Raw genomic sequence first — 14,101 nt, forward strand, 5'->3', positions numbered from 1 at the left:
AGACTGGAGCAGATGAGGGAGCTGGGGTCAGGATGAAGGAGATCTTTGGGGGAAGGTGCTTCAATAGACCGGATCGAGGATATTTGGTAGACTCCCGGGGCAATTAAAGGGTAGAGCAAAGAGCATCCGGTCACTCCTGGGGCCTGGCCCCTCACCTACGGAGCCTTCGGTCCCCAGCTAATGTGCGTCGGTTTTTAAAGTTGTAAAAGAAGAGCAGAAGTTTGCACCCAACACTAGTTTGTAGAACTGGATTGGAGCAGGCTTTACAGATTTGTTTCAGGTGTGCTGCAGAGTGCGTTTATAACCCGATCCAGAGGCAGGCGATCATTCACTTCAGCCCATTTGGGGGGGGGGGGGTTGTCTTTTCTGAAGTGCAGAATTTAAAGGCTTCCAGCGGGCAACCCCGTGAGGTTGGCGGTCTGGAATTTGGCAGGTTCTCGTCCTTCTTTAAGGTCTGTCGTGGTCTCCAAATGCCACGCGCGCCGATGTAAAAACCAGCAAAGCGTTCTCGCGATGTTGGTTTTTCGAACGCACTGATTTCACAAATTTACGGATTGATTCTGGTCTGGAGCAATAATCAAAGCAGCTAGGGCCCAAATGTCAATGAACCAAGCAGGGGATGTATTATGTAATTATTTTTCCTCTTGCAAGCTGTTATCCAGGTTCCTAGACACCTGATTCAGCAAGTGACAATATTTATTTGTGTTATGATCCTTGGGCAGTTACTTTTGCAAGTCATTGGTTACTGTTATTTGCTGTAGTTTCACTGTTACTTATTATCAGTTTTTAAAATTGATTCTTTTTTTATTTGCTGTAGTTTCACTGTTACTTGTTATCATTTTTTTAAAATGATTCTTTCTTATTTGCTGTAGTTTCACTGTTACTTGTTATCAATTTTTAAAATTGATTCTTTCTTATTCATGACTGGGAGAAAAGGAAAACACTTTAAATCGATAAGAGGATGGCCTAAAACATGATTTTTTTTTTCTGTCAAAGGACCTCTAAAGATGTCCGAAAACGCTTTTCGGAGGTAACGTTTAAAAGTAATGAGAAAATATAGCGTAGCCCCCTCCCTTCCTAAAAGCTCCCCACTTTGTTCTCTCTCTTTACATTATCGATTATTTTTTTAAAATTAGATAATGTCTAGTAAACTGAGGTTGTCCTACTTTGGGCACATCATGAGAAGACAAGACTCAGCGGAAAAGACAATAAATAACGCTGGGAATATTTGAAAGAAGCAGGGAAAGAGGAAGATCAGTGTGAGTTGGACCAACTCTAGAAAAGCCACAGAGTTTGCAAAAACTGAACGGAGATTCCCCCCCCCCCTGAGGTTCATCGCATGGCCCTAATCAGGAGGCACTTGACAGCGCAGAAAAAAACACATATGCCACTGTGGTGTTTGTAACTCCTTACTCCAGAGCGACGGCTGCAAAAGGCAGCCGGAAGTCCTCCCTGGCTGCTGGAGATGGGCCCAGCCGACCTGCGGAGAGATAATCTTCGCCCAACATCGCACGAGGCCTCGCACGGCCAGGCGTGCAACGCTGAGGTTGGTTGCCTCATGGGAACATTCCAGGCTGACAGGGAGACGCTTCCCTCAGAAGCCAGCGTGTCCTGACAGAAGAAGAACTGGAAGGCTGGCGAGAAGGACCGGCTGGGTGGAAGGGGGGGGGGAGAGAAACATGGCTTATTTGGACCACAACACCCAGAATCCCCTGGCGGCCACTTCATCGCGGGGGGGGGGGGAGAGATCGGCTGGAAAAAAATGGCTTTTCCCGATGCCAGGAAAGGCCAAAACTCCGGCTGGTGAAGAGGATCAGCACCCTGCCTGGAGCGCAGCCCGGCCCTGTCCTGAGGGCTTAAGGCGGGTGCTGAGTTCTTATCTCCGACGATTATCGGCCAGGCCGGTCCAAGGAAGGGCCGACAGCCGGGCCACCCAAGTCGGCTGACGGAATCCGGGAACGTCGAGAAGGACCTCAAGACGTCTAACTTCCTTGACGATCCCCAGTTTGGCTGGGTCTGGAACTTATGGATATTTTGGCCTACAGGGCCCCATCAGCCCTGTATGCATGGCCAGTGGTAGAGCATGATGGGGTTTGTAGTCACAGAGCCGGGCCTTTTATTTTTAAGTCAGTCATAATGGCAATGCTGTTAATTTCGGGAAGAATGAGAAGTGGGAAGGCCAGAGAACAGGAAAAAGAAAGGCACAGAATCAGGCATGGCCTTGAGGATCTGAAGGGTCCTCAGAGGTCATCCAGTCTGACCCGCTTGTCCTTGGCAGAACTGTGCAAAGCCAGCACCCCTGGCCAGGGTCCACCCAACGTCTCCTTAAAAAAGAGTAACAGAGGCTGTTACTGCTACTTTACATAGCGTGGCTCTGAATTTTGTCTGCTTGGCCAGGGCTGTCTTGAGGGAGCTCCCCTCGCCCCTGGTCCCATGCCTGACCATTAGCACCCTGTGGCTCTGACTCAGAGGATGAGCCATTACGCTTTAGACATGGGCAGGTGCTAAAAACGGCGGTCCTGAGAGGGCCAGGTGGAGCGCACACCCATGCACAGCCCTAAAACATACATTATACCCTAGTGTGGGTCCAAACCTCCCACTTCAAAGGAAACAAGCCAGTGCAACCCCATAGAATCAAGCCAGCCCCACTGTGCCACCTAAACCATTTATGGCCAAAAAAAGAGGACTGCTGTTAAAACCAGGCTCACCACCCATGACTTGCTTCCCTATCTGTCTGTCTGACTGTCTGTCTGTCTGTCTAATCTTTTTCATACATTTGTATACTGCCTGTCTTAGTGACATACGTGACTCTGAGTGGCGAACGACAATTTAAACGCAGCCCATCCCTCCTCCCAATTCCAAACAACCCTATAACGACAATTGAAACTGCAATAATTTAAACCTAAAAGCTACTCCCCCCTCTCAAAAAAAGTTAATGACGGCAATACATCTGTGTGTGTGTGTGTGTGTGTGTGAGATCTCAGGGATGGGTCTCTAAATGCTTCCTTCTGAAGCTTCTGTCTTGAGCATCCTTTTGAAGGTAGTCTAGGAAGGGGCCTGACGGATCTCAGGAGGCGGTCCATTCCACCAGGATGGGGCCACCACCGAGAAGGCTCAATTTCTGGAAATAAGTTTCCAAGCCTCCGTCGGTGTATCCCTCCCCCCCCCCGCCACCACCCCCCGGCCATAACAAGGCTCAGGAAGACCAGGTTGGATGAGCAGAAGTTCATCAGGGAAGATGTTCAGACATGGATGTTCAGAATGAAAGCCCAGAATTGAGGAGACCTGCCTGGTCCGGGAGGGTGGGTGGGGGGCACGACTCTCTGGGGCATGGTGTGCCCCATCCGAGGTGAGCCCCTCCCTCCCACCCCCACCCCACACGCATGCGCACATGCACATGGGACTTCCGGTCGGGCCAGGCCTTTCCAGAGCAGCCCCGGCCAAGGCGGGAAGGTGGCTCCAGGTAGCACCTGTTCTGGCTTCTCCGGTTTGGAGATATGGCGTGCGGTTAAGGAGAAGATGTGCCTGGACACATACAATAAGGGAGGGGAGGACGAGGAGGAAGGGAAGAGGGTGGGGACAGAGGCGAAGACAAAGGCGATGCAGAACCGCCTCCCCCTGTTCCTCTGCGAAGCAGGGCGGAGGCAGGAAACCGGCTCCAAGGAGGGGACCCGACTGACAGTCAGCCGGCACATCAGGTGGCGTAAAACCAGGATCTCCCTCTGGCTGGCATTTTCAGGGAGGGCGAGATTAGAGAGAGAAGGAGACAGAGAGACAGACAGACAGAGAGAGAGAGAGAGAGAGAGAGAGAGAGAGGAGGTCCCTTCCCAAGATTTGCTCCATCACTGACACGAGCAAGGGTCCTTGGTCCCATCCCTTAAGCTTTAACATCGGCCCAGGCGAATGTTCAGCCATGGGGCTTTGTCTGTCTTGGATTGCGCTGGTTCAGAAGCATCGGAAAGAGGGTTTGATTTGTGACCCGTTGTGGGAATGGTTCGTCCCTGAGGTCGATCAAGAAGAACATGAAATAAGGGGGAATTTAAATTTTTTTTAAAAAAGGTCATTTTCTTGGTGACAAAGAGCTAAGAGGAATCAGTCACTGTTCACCGAGTCACGGAACGGAAAACAATGGGCAGGCGCGTCAAAAGGGAAAAAAGCAGAGTATTCCATCCTGACGTGCAAATCTACGGAACTCACCGTCACATGATGCGGTTTGACAGTCATTCGCCTCACCAATTTTTTTAGGGTTAAAAAAAATGATGGAAGCAAGTGACTGTCACACAACACCTTAGTTTACTTAACGAAGAAAGGTTAGATCAATGGGTGGAGAAGGAAAAGAGATTTCCACCCCCCCATGGGCTGTGGGTCAGGACAGTAAAAAGGGACAATCAAGCAAACCCGCTTTGGAGTTTGGAAAAACCCTTGTGTTTTCATATCACTTCACGTCGGTGTTACCTGGTAGTTGTTACAATAAATTGTTATTCCCCTGTTACTTCTGTACTAAACATTGTTTATCATTATCCCCAGCTTGCAAATGAAAGATCTTTGGGGGGGGGGGAATGCGAAAAATAATAATCACCATTGCTATCAGAATCCGTACGGAGAGGGCAGTTCAGATTTGATACCCTGCTTTTGTGGGTCCAAAGATGTTCTTTTGCAAAGCACTAAAATAATAACGAAAGCCGCCGGTTAACACGGATGGCTCTTTCAGACAAGACTGTAAGGAGTGGGGGGGGGGGAGAGAGATTTTTGATTTTCTAATAAGGGAATTCCCAGGAATGTTTCCTTAAATGGTTTGCACGACCCATGCGCTGCTGTGGTGCTCAGACGCCAGGTGAGTCAGCCACCAGTTGACCCGACACCATCCTGGGAGACGAGATTCATGACCGGACAGAGGAGGAAGAGAGAAGATTCTTGGTGGTAAACAACAGGCCTCCAGGGAGCCCCAAACGATGAATACATCCGTCCCTGAGTTGCATTGACACATGTTCATGATGGTTATCTCCTGCACAGCCCCGTGACGAAGCCCCTCGCACGGAGCCGTGGCGCTCCGGCTTTCCTCTCTGGCGCGATCCAGGGAACCAGACCCTCTTCCCCCAAGCAAAATCCCCCAGAGGGCCTTTAAGATGAGTGAGACTGGCGAACGGTTGTACCTCGTGGTGGTCTTGCTGAGGAAGCGTCCTGTTGGTCTCACAGGCTTGCCGGATTTTAACATTTTGATGACCTGAGAAATTGTGGCTAACCTGATGAAAAAGTCATAGCATCTTTGTACAGAAACACACACACCCCATAGCCACCTGGGGGATTTGGGGAGATGCTCTCAGAAGTCCCGTTTCTAGAAGTGGAGCCATCCTCCTGAGACCTCCACCAGACTACAAATCCCAGAATCCCTTAAAGGGGCCTTGCTAAAGAGGGACCCAACCGCCAGAACTGTATAGTGTAGCCGTGAGACATGTACGGTCTGCTCTGCTCTTCCTCTTAAGTTCCTTCGCTCCGGCCCGCTTGCAGAAAATGGAAAATGGAAAGCCGTTTACACCCCTCATTAACTAATTTATTACCCTCGCATCAACATCCTCTTTTCTGTTCCCCATCCTGCCCGGAGGATTTAGCCACCAGGGCCACAGTTTTAAGTATTGATTACGAGATCCTTTGGGAAATACTAATTAAAAGTCAGCGATTGGCGTTAAGCGCTCCAGGAGGTTCGCGTCGGCCACCACCCCACCCTCGGTGAGCAAAAAAGGTGCCAAATTCCGGCCCCGAGGAGCAGGTGTAGGGAGGAGCGGGAGGGGGGAGGGGGGAGCATGGGCTGCGGAGTCATTTCCTGGGCACCGTGCCTGGTTGCCAGAGACTCCCTCAGTTGCCACCCACTTTTAAAACCTAGTCGTTGAGGAACAAGCCCAGAGAACCGGCTGGGCCAGCAGCGAGTCACCAGCAAGCGAGGCTGGGCGGGCGGGCGGAAATTGTACCCGGTCCTGCTGGACGACTTTCACCCAGCGCTGGCACCCGTCAGACTTCAGCAAGTTTAACTGACTGCCTCAACAGCCTCGTGTCAGGGAGGCTTTAGCAGCGGGTTGCTGCCAGGGCAGAGGGTCAGACTAGATGGCCTCAGGGTTTCTCCCTTCAAGCTCTTCGTTTTGGAGATTCTAGGCCATGAAGTGAGGCAGGCCGAGGAAGTAGAGCCTCACAGATTTCATCATTGCTGTGCTTCTGAGCCGTCAAGTGACCGACGACTAAGGGCGATCCCATGAATGAGCTACCGTCACTCCAAAATGTATTTCCTCAATTGTCCTGCTCGGCTCTTGCCGACTCAAGCATTGTGGCTTCCTATAAGGAGTTTGTGCATCTCATCTTGGGGTCTTCCTCTTCTCCTGCTGCCTTCTGCCTTTCCTAGCAGGATGGTGTTTTCCGGACATAATCCTGCCTTCTCATGATCTGCCCCAAAGTAGGACCACCTGGGTTTCATCATCTTGGCCTCCAGAGGCTTGATTTGGTCTAGGACCCACTGGTTCCGCTTTCTGGCCGCCCAGGGTCTCCACCAAAGCTCTCCTCCAGCCCCACCTTTCAAATACATCCATTTTTCCCTCCGTCCGCTTTCTTCACTGTCCAGCGTTCACACACCCAGAAATACAACAGAGCGGATGGTTTTGGTCTCCAGTGACACATCCTGACTTCCATAGTGGTGCAGAAAAAGGTTTTCTGCAGAACCGCTCCATCCTGCAAGCGGCGTTTGCTGAAAATAATCTTCTTGTTCAACTCTCGGAAGGCTTAGGAGCCCGGTCGTTTTTCTGCATGTGGGTCGTTCTGCGATACAGCCGGACGGGGTTCCGTCCTAGCCCTCAGTGGCTCCTGCGCAGCCAGAGGGGTCCCTCTCCATGATCCCTTTTGCATCTCATAGGGTAGGAGCGGATGGGCGACAGATCTCCACTTCCCCGGTGGTACAGCTAGACCTGCCGCTGAAAAATGGACACAGAGGCTCCCAGTGCGTGAGAGTCGCCAGATGTTCCCTACCAAGCGCTGCTCCTACGACAAACGACACTGCCACCAATTTCCTCTTCTACACAGCCCTTAAAGGCAGAGGAGCCCTGTTCCCATTTTCTCATGGCTATGTTTGGTGAACCGACAGCCCAGTGGCGACCTAAGCGGTGTTTTGTGGTTGGGTTTCTTTTTCCAGACATGAGCCTTGAAAAGCGACTCTTTAAGCCGTTTCTCTGCGACTGAGCTTGAGACGCTACATGAGTTTGAATGAGTTTCTGGAAATCATACTTTGAGAGGCGACACCAGCGGAATCCCTCCGCTAGGAACGAACAGTCTGGGGAACGGCCTGACACAAGATTCCGTAGCGCACCCGTCTAAAGGCTGCCTTCCTCACCAGAACGGATTCTAATTTGCACTTAGGAAAAAAAGATAGAAGGGACACGAAAACGTGATGGGACATCCCATGAAGGATAACAACATCCAGAGGATCCATAAAATTCCTTAAAGGAGGCTGGGTGTTTCCTCCGAAAATTGGTCCGGACGCTTCATGGCTGTGTGTCTGGCTGAGACAGCAAAACCGTGACTGTTTGTGGAAATGTTCTGCTCAAATTTAACACTAGGATCTGTCTTGCTTCCAGAGCCTTAACACAGTACTGGACAAAGTTTTTGGGATTACACCTCCCATAGTCCACAGCCGACAAGGCCAGCTAGACTCCTCCTATTTTATTTGCACCATACGGTCCATCACTGGCTGCTCGCAGGAACATCATGCCTCCTCAGCTTGGGCGAGAAAGGCATTTGGGGGGGAGGTTCCCCACCCCCGCCATCACATCCCGTCCATCTTTGGGCAGGAATCGGGGCCAGCTGACCGCGACACACATCTTGTGTTCTAATTTTGCTCCGACGCTTCTTCAGGCTGCCGGGCAGCCATGTGAGAGGAAGGACAGGGCTCCTGTACCTTTGCTAGCAGGCTACCTGCTAAAATGTCTGTGGTTGAAGGTACACGAGCCCCATCTTCAGTGTCCCGGGGCTGCCCTCTCACGGTGCGGCTGCCGTCCTGAGGTGTGCCCCTTCCAAATCAGGCTCGAACGGTGGACAGGATTTGAATGGAAAATTGGGGTCTCTGGGGTGCCAGTCACAATCAAATGCTGGATTCTGGGAGCAGTGGTCCAGAAAGATAAATAACTTTCCCGAATTTTGCAGAAAATGGGGAGTGAAGTCATAGTGGGAGGAGATCCTTTCCAGTTCATGACAGGGCCACCAAACGCCATCCCTGATGGAGTAGCTGAGACCCCCCCCCGGTCTTTCTCATGCAGGCACCACTAGGCAATGCTCCCCCATCCCCTCCCCTCTTCAGAACCCCCAGACGCCCCTCTTTATCTCTCCTCTTCCCCCCCCCTCCACTGTGTCGGTGGACCGGTTCAGCCCTACCGACGGTTCCCAAAAGGGTGGCTGTCGGTGACTCAGAGAGCTGAGTTCGGGGCCTTCGTACAAGCCAGGCGTGAAAAAACTCCGACTCAGCAGCTCTCGCCGAGGCTGGCGCTGGCGCCCGAAACCGGCCCAGTGACTTTTCAGCCGCTGAAGGGAGGCAGGGAGAAGCAGGAAGGAAAAAGTGCCATGCAGATGATCCCCTGGCCTGCCCCGCCCCCTAGGGCTGCTTTTAAAGGGGTCTTTCTCCCACACTTGGGAGTAGGCAGAAATTCCACCGGTCAAGCCTTTCTGGTCCTTGGCGATGGAGGGGCAAGTCCCCAGCAGCAAGCCTGCCTGCTTGTTTTGACCAGTGTGGAAAGACTGGAGGGTGGGGTGGGAGGGGGCTCCTGTACTCTGCACATGGTCAGGAACACTCCAGTTGACCAATTGTACTGTCCTTAAAAAGGACCTAAGGTGGCTCTTACACCCTAAGACAAGACTTAAAAGCTGAATACGAAGGATACCAATGTTTAGAGAGAATTAAACAAATACTATGTTGAAACTGGTAAATAAAATCAATACTAGGCACACATTTGCGCAGCCATAAAACCTTGGCAGTCCTCAGGGCTGAGGAAACAGGCCACCCAGGGACTACAGGGCCCAGAATCCCCAGCCACCTGGGGACAGAGTCCAGGGGGGAAAAATTGATGTTTTGAAGCCACACCTTTTATGTGGGTTCGAGCCTCTGTGAGCCCGGCTTTGAGGCTGCTTTTTGTGTCATAAGCGACCAAAGTTTGTGAGTTGTGAAAGATGGCTCAGAGGGTGGCATCATCCAACCAGGAAGTCATTTCTGTGCAGCTTCCTTCATCAACATCACACCGATGTTTTACAAAATGTTCCCGTTTCCTACACCGAAGCAACCTGAGAAAACAAAGCCTCAGTCTTGACTTAAAACCCAGCAGCGTTCGGTCTCATTTCAAAGCCAAAAAAATAAAAATAAATAAGTTTCTCTGGGTGCAAGAGAGCAGGAATACAGAACACCGGCAACCCCCCCCCCAATCCCTCTTCTCTTGCCCCACCCAGTGGCCTGTCGCCAACTTTTTCTCCTGACACTGCTCCTGTACTTTGAACAGCATCCTGCCTTGTGCAAAAATCAGCAGGAAAGAAAAGAAAACCAGATAGGGAGCGGGTTCTTTCCCCCTCAGGACCGATCCTTGTCATCACCTCCTCAACGTCCACCTGAATGTCCATCTGAAATAGCTCGGCTCCTGATCTTTTCTGCTTCCAGCAGAAGGCAAAGGAGAAGGGGGTCCAGAAATGCAGTTACATCCTGCTGTCCTCAGAGGCAAATCTGGAAAGCTATGGGTCTCCAAATATACCCCACACCGGACCACCATCCCATAATCATGGCATAGCAAGCCCCATCCCCTACTGTCCCTTTCAACTCATCTCCCGGATCCAAACCTCTTTCTCTTTCAGCAAAACACGACTATGTAACTAAGATGACCAAAAATACGCTAATTCGCCTTTCGGACCTCACAAGATTCTGAGGTTTGTTTAAGGATAAGGTACATTTCCTTCCTCCCCAACGGGTCTACAAGAGAGGAGCAAAGGCCTAGGATTCCTCAGATACAGTCACTGAGCTTGACACCTTAAATTTAAAAAAAAAACTTTTTTTTAACTACCACACCCAAAATCCCCTGGCCAGCATGAGGATGCTGGGCGTTGTGATGCCAAAAAGTCACATTTCCAAGTTCCGGACACCAATTCTGACCGCAAAAGAAAGACGAGGGGAGAATCAGTGGGTGGGCTGGAAAGGAAATTAAATCAGGCTTTTCGCCCAATTTTATTCTCTCGTCCCCAAAGCATCTCACCAAAACAGACGCGATTAGGCAAAGCTATCATTACCCCATTACTCAATAATCCGGTCTCTGGGGAGGAAAAAAAAAAAAGGAAAGCCAAAACAAGATCGCCCCACAGAAGCCAGAAACAAGCCCGGTTGCCCGTTTGTCTCAAAAGTCAAGGAGAGGCAGAGAGAATCTGGACCCAAAAGGGACACCAGAACTTACCGGAGACGGTCAGCAGAAGCAGGAGCAAAGTTCGGTTCATGGTGCAAAGGGAAACCAGCCGGTGAAGCTGCTGTCAAAGGGCTTCCCCCGAAGAGACGTGAGAACCGAAGCCTCCGGCTGGGTCGCAGGAACCACCACCGGTGGGGAGCCAGATCCTCTGCACTTTTTTTTCGGTGACAGCGAGACCAGGGCGCTCCACGAGCGAGATCAGCTGTAATTCTGGCTTTTAAATAAGAGCAACGGAGAAGTCATGCCAGCTCCAGAGGATAGAAAAGAGCCTTCATCTTTGGAGGGATTTGGGGGACGATGGGTCTCCAGATCCTGGACGGGTAGCCTTTTTTTTGTCCCAGTGGGGTTTTCTTGGGGGGGGGGGCTTTTCCCTGTTTTTCCAGCTCGGTATGGTGGCTGGCTGGCTCCCCCGTGCCAAGCAGTCGGTCTGTTTTGAAACTCCGCAACCTGTTCTCCGCAGAATGGCTAGAGGGAGGGGAATGAGCAGCGCATGAGAGAAAAATCTAACCTGTTTGGCAAGTTTAAACAGGTGCTTCTCAAGGTGGGGGGGGGGGGAAGAGAAGGATTTTTATGTATAAAAGGAAAGGGAGTTCACAGCGGATGGCAGAAAGCTCAGGGGAAGTGTCAAGCCATCACTTTCTGGGGTTGGGACTCCGAGGCCCATCTGACAGCTGGAGTTGGAAAGCCCCCCTCGAGCCACTGTGGCCAGGGCTTTCATGGGATGCCAAGAGACTGCAAACACCAAGACTGGACGTGCGCTACTTAACCCACACTCAGAAATCGGAAATATTTGGGGGGTGTGTGTGTTGGACTGCAATTCCCAATTTGAGGGATTCTGAGAGCTGTAGTTTAAAAATGCTGCAGTTTTTTGCATTTCTGGTTAAATTCCTCCAGCTGGGCAGCAGAAGTGCAAGGATTCACAGGGCAGAAGAGCTTTGATTTCTCCCCAGAGTAGACCAACTGGCACTTACAGTCTCAGCAATTCACTCTGAGACAGGAGAAAGAATTTAAAAACCATTTTATTTACTTACAGCTGTGGACAGATCAACAGCAAACTAACCAACGTAGCTGCCTTCAATAACAGTTCGCAACAGATTCTAGAGAGGGAAAAAGCGCAGAGGGGAGAGAGGCATGGCTCTCTTTGAATTTGGAGGCAAGAGGGAACAATAGCTCGACCCACCCCCTAACTACACCTTCTCCGGGCTACAAAATCTGCAACCCAAAATGGAAAGGTTTCTGATCATTGTGGTCCTTGAATCACGTTGGTTACACTTTCCGGACAACAGACTTTTTAAAATCAAAGATGTTTTGTTAAAAGAAAACACCTGCTTGTTCCTTGTGGGCCTGACACCGTCCTGAAAAGACTCTTCTAGAGCAATCGGAAATGTGACCATTCCTCCCAGGACTACAACGCCCATCATCCCCCCTCACAGCTGGTTCTGCTACGTGGGTTGGAATCCGAGCCCAGAAATACTAATTTGTGTGTATGAGCAAGTAGCATACCCCAAAATATAAGGCTCCTGAGCTCGGGAGCCACCATGGCGTCCTCTCAAGATGGAAACCCCGATACTTAACAATGATGGTTGGATAGGCCTATATAGAGATTTATCAATGGGGAACAGGTCTTTTGTGCAGCTGATGGCTCTTAATGGTCTGTTCCAGAGAATAATGCTAGGTGTGTCTCACCAAATCGATTCTGACTTCAGGAGAACCCCTTCCAGGGTTTTCTAGGTTAGAAAACACATCATTCCCGGTTCCCTTCTTCTAGATACCCAACTCACTGAGCTATCCAGCCAGCTGCGGTCCAGATAAGAGGGCCACAGGGGACGGAGATGCTCCTTTGTAATGTCACAGGATCGGGGCCTCGTGCAACAGGAGAGTGAGATTACACCCTGTGGATTTCCTGTACTCTTGCTGACGCACATATTAAGCGCACAACACACATACGTACAAAACAACTTCGCAGGCCATGGCCTGGCCTGCGTTTGTGACTCTTGAATAGGAATGCCTGGCGTTCAAAAGAGAAAACTTGTTTTGTTTTTTTAAATAGCATGTAGGATAGTGCAGGAGGAAACCCTGCTTAAACTTGGTTACAGAAACCCTGAGAGCTTCTGAGCCCTCAGAGGCTGCCTCTAGCTGCAAATCTGCCTTGAGGAGGAGGAAGGAAGAGTGTATGAATATCAATCCGTCCATTGGTTTAGAAAAGAGAAGAAGGGGAGAAACCCATGTTCGGGCCCTCTGAATGTCTCTCTGGCCATGACCCACTTGCTCGCCTCCCCCTAGATTCTTGATAAAACAGCTCCCTTTCTCCAGAGAAGTCTCCTGTGCAGTTTATGATATCTAGCCAGCCCATCCTGTATGTGCCTTGAATGATATTTGGCTTACATCTGTCTAACTGCTAAGAGTGAGTCATTGAGACTGTAAGTGCCAGTGAATGAGAAAAGGGGTGGGTGGGCTCATCTGGGGGACTTGAAGCTATTTTGCTCCGTGAATCCCTGCACTTCCACGGCATAGCGGAAGGCATTTAACCCCGAATTCAAAACGCTGCAACCCTAAATCTAACCTTTACAGAGAAACCCTGTGATTCCCGCTCTGAGATCTGCAGTTTTTTTTAAAAAGTATTTACAGTCCCAGAAAACAACTTTTTCCCAAGCGCTCTTCCTAAGTGTGATTTGCATAATGCTCCGTTCCACCCAGTGGGACCGGGACCGGATCCCATGAAAGGGCAGCAGGGTGCCCTGAGTTCGAGAGCCGCGTACGGTTTGAAAAAAGAAGCCGTCTGAACGCCTTGATAAATCTCCTTTGCCGTTCAGAAGAACGGGGTGCGGAGAGAAAAGGCAGAGGGAGACCCGGCGCTGTTCTGGGTCCTCCCTCTGGCGGGGATCGGGGCCCTGGGGTGCACGGCTGGGCAGGTTTTGGAATGTCACCCAACCAGCGTGCGAGGGCGCCTCCTTCACCCCGGCTGGCGCTTCGCTCCATCAGATGTTCCTGAGCCGACGGGTGAAGCAACAAGGCAGCATGTGGGAAAATGTTTTGGGAATGCATGCCCTTGTTTTCTGTTTCACAGCGGCGTCCCTCAGACTTCTCGGCAGGCCCCAAACCCCCCCCTGGGCACATGGTTGGCACCCGAATTAGGAGGAGGGACCTCTTGCTACCCGTTCCCCCCCCTGGTGCAGGATTCGGCCCAAACGGGTTGGGGGGGGGAGGTTTCCAGGCTTCACTGAGAGTGTCTCACACACAGACACAACATCCTTCCCATAACTCAAGCGCTGGTGTAATTCTTGCTAAAAAAAAAAAAATGTGCCGTGCCCAGTCCTGCAGGGTGGAATGAAAACATTATAAGGCATAATCAAGGTGCCGTCAAGTCGCCCCTGACTTTCAGCGACCCTGTGAACTTTATTATTCGCCTTAACAGCCTTTTCCAGAGATCATCTTGACTTCTCGTGAGGTGCCCAAAGTAGGACAGCCTCAGCCTCGGCGTTTTTTTGCCTCCAGAGATGGATTATTCGGGCTTGATTTGATCTAGGACGCCACTCATTCGTCTTTCTGGCCGTCCACGCTATGCGTAAAGCCAGTATGTATTCCTGCACGTGTCTTATGCACTATTTCTCTTGGGAAAACGTGGTTGATTGAAAATC

At 50.8% G+C, this 14,101-nt stretch overlaps 1 protein-coding gene across 2 annotated transcripts in view; it reads left to right on the top strand.

Annotated features, from left to right (window-relative positions):
• The window catches only part of KLHDC9 (kelch domain containing 9), a 115,708-nt gene that overhangs the window by 73,975 nt on the left and 27,632 nt on the right, over positions 1–14,101 (top strand). The window contains exon 1 of one of the 2 annotated variants that reach the window (XM_072983803.2): positions 8,977–14,037. The exons of the other annotated variant lie outside the window; for it this stretch is intronic. The gene's annotated coding sequence lies outside the window, so the exon portion shown is untranslated. Of the gene's footprint in view, positions 1–8,976; positions 14,038–14,101 lie in introns of those variants that run through there. 2 annotated transcript variants of the gene reach the window in all.

Source organism: Pogona vitticeps, chromosome 15, assembly GCF_051106095.1.
Source record: "Pogona vitticeps strain Pit_001003342236 chromosome 15, PviZW2.1, whole genome shotgun sequence".
In the NCBI taxonomy this organism is placed as follows: domain Eukaryota; kingdom Metazoa; phylum Chordata; class Lepidosauria; order Squamata; family Agamidae; genus Pogona; species Pogona vitticeps.